This window comes from Crocodylus siamensis, chromosome 2 (assembly GCF_052110815.1).
Source record: "Crocodylus siamensis isolate JL-2025a chromosome 2, ASM5211081v1, whole genome shotgun sequence".
NCBI classification, from domain to species: Eukaryota; Metazoa; Chordata; order Crocodylia; family Crocodylidae; genus Crocodylus; species Crocodylus siamensis.
Genome location: NC_143396.1, coordinates 646,770 through 653,631, shown reverse-complemented (window position 1 = coordinate 653,631; position 6,862 = coordinate 646,770).

The window sequence follows — 6,862 nt, the reverse complement described above, 5'->3', positions numbered from 1 at the left end:
TGATAGAATCTGAATGGAGTTGGCTGATTTGACCCAAAACACACAATGACAAAATTAAATTAAATTAAAATAAATTAATTAAAGATGATGTGTAGCCCCCAGGAGGGAGTTCAGGATCTTTGGAGTCATGACATAGGCTATGAGAATTTGCCTGTTCATGTCGTGTTGACCCTACTACAAGTTGTTGGAGGTAAATATATTCCTGTTTGTCCTGACCCAGGCCAAACATTAACATCTGTAACAGATTTTCCTGGGTCAAGAGGGGGTGATTTTACTGAAAGTAAAGCAACAAACCTCCATGCCTTTTCTGCCCTTGAACAGACAAGCTCTTTGCTGCATGGCTCTTACTGCTCTAACTCTGTAAGGGTCGGGGGTGGGAGCGAGATGAAGTTGGCACATTGCATCCACGTGTCCAGATACCTGCACATCTGTGCCTTCCACCTCCATGGTGCTGAAACCATTAAAAAAGTAACTCTGAACAGATGGCATCAAATCCAAACTGCCTTTAACATCTTTCCATTCACTTTGCTGATCTATCGACAGGGCCTGCTACAGTAGACACTGCACTAATGCCCTGTCTCTAGTTTCTGCCCTAGGCACACTCTGCACCCTCCATTTACACCAACTGAACATCTGCACCTGGAGGCTGCATTATTCTGCTGAAAATTAAAAAGGCCAAGATATCCCGCATGTGCAATGAAAACCTTTCTGTACACTCCCATGAGCCACTTGGCCCTCTCCGTGCTAAAAACCCTAGAAGCACCAAACTGCTGCTGTTTTGTTGACCCTGGACCCCTGTTCAACCTACTCCTCCTTCAGCAGGACCTGCTGCTGTTTCCTCCTGACAATGCAGCCATGAAGGAGACAGAAAGCCACAAGCATCGTTTATCTGAGCCTTGTATTTGCACATCTTTCTATACCTGACCCTTAAAAGATGTAGGATCTGAGGGGTTATAAGCTCCTGCTGTACAACAGTGAGCTGTGGAGCAGCCCAAGTCAAGAAGCACTGTGATGTTATGGATGCATCTGATGTGGCTCCTTGTCTCCATGGTTGAAGGTAGGCAGCACAGACATTGCATTATATGGACTTTGAGGTCAAGACTGAAAAAGCAGATTCACCCCAAGGTTTCTCATTTCCCCAGTTTCCTAGAGTCCAGTGGGAGATTGTTACAACACAGACTCCAGCTTCTGTGACAGTGAGTCCTGGAGAGACGATCACTATCCAGGGCAAGGCTTCCAGCTCTGTGAGCAATGAAATGCAATTCTAAGTGTTCAGCCAAGGAGAAACTCCCAAACTCCTCATTTATGATGCAAACAGCCATTTGACTGGGGGCTCCAACTGGTTCAGTGGCAGCTACCGTGGCATCAACCTCACCTTCACCATCCGCAGGGTGCAGGTGGAAGATGCTGGTGACTACTACTGTGGGCAGGACTACAGCCTCCCTCTCACAGCGATACACTGCAGTACAAAAACCTCCTCAGTGCCACAGCAACGATGGCATGAAGCAGAATAGAGCAGGCGAGCTGCTTCTGACACAGCATACTGCAAAAAATAAGAAAGAAAAATCATTGCAATGGGACTGTTTAAATTTAAATCATTGGGTGCCTAAACACATGTGTGGGGTGTGGGGGAGGGAACATTTTAATTAGAATGGTTACTAGGGAGACACTTGTATTTAAACACTGCAGTGGTTATATAATAAGTCCCTGCATTTTTTTAAATGGCCATGGGATACTTGAACTAAAGCTCATTCAATGACCTTTAGTTAAAGCGCCCCAGGGGCCATTTCTAAATCCACAGGGGCATATGCATGTGTTATGTGGCAATGCTACAATGCATCAGAGCACATGTAGAGGCACCCACTGATTTTAATGTTAATTATTTCACCACTGGAGATTTCTAGGGACAGATCCTGTGCTCAGTGAAATGAGTGCAGAGCCCAGGAGCTGCCACCACATCCCACGCTGAGAGCACAGATGTTCAACAAACATCCCTGGAAGTCCTCATTACCACCCACTCCCACCCCCCAAACCCATGCATGCAGTCTCCCTGTCATGGGCACTGGGGCCACAAAGCCATGAACAGGGTCTCAGCTGAAGACGCCAGATCAAATCCCCAGCCTCCTGGGCCAGCTGCAGCTTCCCACAGTGCAGGCGCTCGCTTTCCTGGCCTCCCGCCCTGCAGCAGTGCCCACCCCCAGCCACTGGGGAAGCCGCAGCAAGCCCTGTGTCCTCCGGGAGTCATATAAAAGGCTGGATGGGCATCAGGAATGGGGAAGAGTACAGCCAAGCCCCAGATCTGCTCCTGCTTCCTCCTGGGCAGCAAAATCCCCAGCAGGATGGGCTGCTGGGCTCCACAAGCTTCAGGCAAACTTGAGTCTCAGTCCAGGGGGCAGCATGTGGCACGTGCGCCAGGCCCCCTGCGCTGTGTGCAGAGATGGCCCCAGCCAGTGCTGGATCCTGATCCCAAGCAAGTAGCAAGCTTGGGTCCCTGCGCTCCCCTGGCTGGGCCTTGCTCAGGTGAGAGGTGCTCCCAGCCTCTGGAGCGCACTGGAGCCTTGAAGAAGAGCCGGGTGATGTGGAGGCTGGGAGCGCTGGCCACACATTCGGTGAAAGGCATGATGGGAACCAGCCACAGAGTAGTTATGAAATTCTGTCAGATAATGCCAGTCCTTATCCCTCGGTTTAGCACACTGATTGAACATGTGGCCAGAGCAGAGCTTAAGATGTAGTTGCACAGTTAATTGCATCTTTACTGTAACTTTGTTACAGATCTTGGTGTGAGGGGCTAGGAGACACCGCCCAGCCTGGGGTCATTGCCTGGGGGGCCCAAGCCTGCCTGGGACTCTGACTGGCAGCCTCACCCCAGCGGGGGAGTCCACCTGGCCCCTCGCAGCACCTCCTGCCTGGTGCCGGGGAGCGCACCCTGCCCCTCTGGCCCCAGCTGTGGCAGCAGACTCCCGGCCAGCCAGCTGTTCCCCGGAGGGTCTGCTCTAGCAGCCTCTCTGCTCCCGTGCTCTCTGGCGTCCTGGTTGCCTGACTCTGCTCGTTCTGCTCCCAGACTCTGGGTTCTGGATTTTCTCTCCGGTTTGGTAAGTCAGCCTCTGACTTTCACCCGGCTTGTGATACTGATCCTGCTCCTTGGAGAGGGTATTGTCACTTAGTATCTATTTTTGAGCCATGACTTGGCCTTTGTTTTGGACACTACCAGGTGGCAATTGCCGATTGCCTTTTTGGCTTACATCAGTCTAAACTCCTGCTTCCCCTCCCGAACTAACTTGTGCATGTGGTCTCATGATCTCCATTACAGCCTTCCTCAAATGAGATGATCAAGTCTTTGGAGCTGATGTTCTAGCACCTGTAAGACCATTACCCTGCCTCCAAGGCTGTCTATAATTTTTATCCAGTAACTGGTCCATGACTAATGCAGACAGACTTGTAGGTGCAGGAACACAAGCAGGAACTGTTACCTGTCAGTTCTGTTTCTGAGGGAGCCCTGGCACCCAGCTTGCTGGACTTACAAAGGACTTTTTCTGTTTCCATGCCCCTCGCCTCCCACAAACACCCCCTCTCCGCCCATGTAACCAGGTAAAATAGAAAATACTGATGCTGACTTCACAGTGTAAGCATAGCCAGGTCATCTGAGAAGAAACAGTGTGGTATCCCTTCTAGTACATCTTCCAAATCATAATAGTTTTGTAGCCTGGGTGTACATGGGTTTGAACTTCCCTGTCCAATTGAGGGAATTATTATCAAGGCAGTGTGCTCTGGAGGGACACAACAGCCCAGTGACCACCTCCATCCCTTATAGAGTTAGGTGCACTCAATCAATTATTTAAATATATACAGATTTATTATTACAGAAAACCCATTAAATTCTAAGGACATAGGTTGTTTGACCCCAGTATTGTTTCCTGCCATGGCGGGGGGTCAGACTACATGATCTACTCAGGTCCCTTCCAACCCTAGAAACTATGAAACTATGAAACTATATATATGTATATATATGTATGTACAAATTTACGAAAGAATAAACCCCATAGATAGATAGATAGATATACACACACCCAATTATCATTTAAAATACAGATGAACAATAGAACAAAGCAGACCAAAGGGAATTGATTGGGCAGCCTTATAACTCTATTTGAATACAAACTATTACTTCAAATTATTCACATACACTGTAAGGCACAGTCCACAAATATAATCAGCAGTCCTTAGACTACCTGGGTGCCCTCCAGGGCAGGAGCCCCACTACCAAGGTACCACTCCAGGAAAGGAGGTGGGGGGGGGGGAAGGGGAGAAAGACCCCAAAGACTCCTAAGCTCCCCCACTGACCCAGGACTGGCCCTCGTGGTGCCCCTTTGCAACCCTCAGGGTAGCAGGGCAGCCCTCCCCTATAGCCCTCCCCTCTGGGGACCCTCTCTCCAGGGTAACTTACTATTCCACAGTCCCAGAGCATTGTCGTTTCTTCTTCACGGCAAGCTCTGTTCCTGCCGGGTTTTCCTGCTACCTGACTGCTGCCACCGTCCTGGCTTAGGGCTGTGTGTAGTGGACGCTTTGCCTTGTGCTAGGGGTTGGAGGCCTGGACAGCCTTGTGCAGTGCTGGGTCTCTGTCTGTTCCTGGACCCTCTGAACAGTGTCATCCTCACTGATCTGCAGCCCCGTGTCAGCAGCTGTAGACCTGAGCCACTGAAGTGGCTCCCAGGGTCTTTCACCCTCCATGCAGTGCCACCCCAGGGGCTCCAAAGATCCTGCTCTGTGCACCGGCCTGTGTGCCGTGTCTCTGGCTGCATGCCAGAGGTTGCAGACCCTAGCCACCTCATGCAGCTCCCAGGGTATGGACTCTGTGCGCTGTTCTGTGCACTGAGAACATAACTTGTAACAGGGGGCCTGCTTAGCACCAATCTAACAGTGGTCTGCCCACCTGTTCCTGGCCCAACAGCCTCCTTTCTTGTCTGCCACGCCTTGTTGTTATAGTTAATGAATTGATGTTAATCAAGTGGGAGTCTGCCCACTTCATGCCCCGATACCAGGGGCGCTATTTGCAGCTCCTTTCCTCCCCTACACCACAGCCCAAGCCTTGCTGATGGCATCACAATGTTCTCATAATCGCCGGGCCCAACACTAGGCCCCAGAACTGTACTATTGAACCCCACCTGGATTCCTCCATTCAGGCAGACTCTTCCACCATCATACTGAGCAACAGATCTCCCTGAAACTGGTTTCCCTATCGGTGTGGTCCCCCCACCGAGACCTTCAGTTCCTCTATCCCCGGTTGACCTCCAGGCCAGTCGGGATCCCAGGCCCTCAGCTCTTGGGAGGCCCTTTGGCCATTCTGGTCCTGGCCCCAGCATGGGCCAGTCAGGGAAAAATCATACAGGCCTGAGTCTATGACCCTTTTCTCAGTCTCTGAGGGTCCACCCTCTGGACCCTCCAAAAAAATGGGTAACCCACCCGGTAATGGGGGCTAGGAGTTAAGGTGTCCCAACCCTGTGGCTGTGACTTGGATGATTACACAGTCTGGTGGGTGGCAACTTGATTAGAAGGTCATACCCAGAGAGCGGTAGTGGATGGGTAGTGTGGCAGAAAGCCACCTTGTTTCTCCCCAAAATCTCTGCCCTGTGACACTGTGACTAAAATCTCTGAGCAGCAACCATTTGACTAGGGTGGGCCAGCATGGAGGGGACCACACCTTGGCTGGTCTCTTGAGCTGGCTGCATTCCTGAGGGAGGGGGGAAACCTGCTCCCTCTGCCTACCTGACTTGCATCAATTACCTGGGTGGGGGGTTTCTACCTGGGGAGCTGGAATCTGCCTGGTAACAGGTGATGTATTTCAAATTGGATGGCTGACAGCCAACTGGGGCTGACCTCCACTGGACCAGGTGAATGAGGTCACAGGGGCTATATAGGTTGGGAGGGGGAGGAGGCTCGCTCTTCCCTCTTCGGCCATGAGGTGAAGCAGCAGCAAAGCAGGGGAGACAGAGGACCCTTGCCATCAGGACCTAGCTCTCTCTCTCACCCCAAGACTCCAGAGGGGAAACCGAAGAACTCTGGAAGATGCTTGTGAGTAAGCTACTCAATCTGATTAGCTATCTAGCTGGCAGTAACACAGATGTGTGATCAAAAGGCTACCTCAGCCACACTGTTTGCTCTTTAGGATTTCTAAGATATTGTTCAACCCTGTACCCTAGTTTACCCTACCCCCTGTAATCAATAAAGTTCTCCTTTTTGACCGGTGTGGGAGACTTACTAAGGGGTGGGTCTAAATTATGCCTAAGCGACCCCTTAGGTCTGTGGACTAAGGGAGACTTTACTTTTTGCCCCCTTGACTTGGGGAAGTGCCCCGAGTGCCTGTACTGGGTAAAGTACCTGTCGGACTATTAGGCCTGTGTTTCCCTGAGGACACAGGACCGAGGCAGTCCCTTCTCGGGGTGGTGACGGCGATGTTACCCCCAGCCTAGTGAGTGTGCTCCGGGAGAGGGGTCGGCCAAGCATAAGGCGCCCCTAGGGAGGCATTCAGAGTCTGGAAGGTGGGCGGGGGCAGGGAGGTGGGCGGCTCAATGCAGGAGTGCCCCCTACTGGCCTGCCACAGGAAGGTATTGACCTGGAAGGGAGTGGGCAGTGGGGTCCCCCAGGGCTCAGTCCTTGAACCCATACTCTTCAATGTCTTCATCAGTGATTTGGACAAGGGAGCGAAGAGTACTCTGTCCAAGTTAGTGGATGATACAAAACTGTGGGGAGAAGTGGACACACTAGAGGGCAGGGAAGAACTATAGGTAGATCTGGGTAGGTTGGACAAGTGGGCAGAAAACAATAGAATGTGATTTAACAAGGAGAAATGAAAAGTGCTACACCT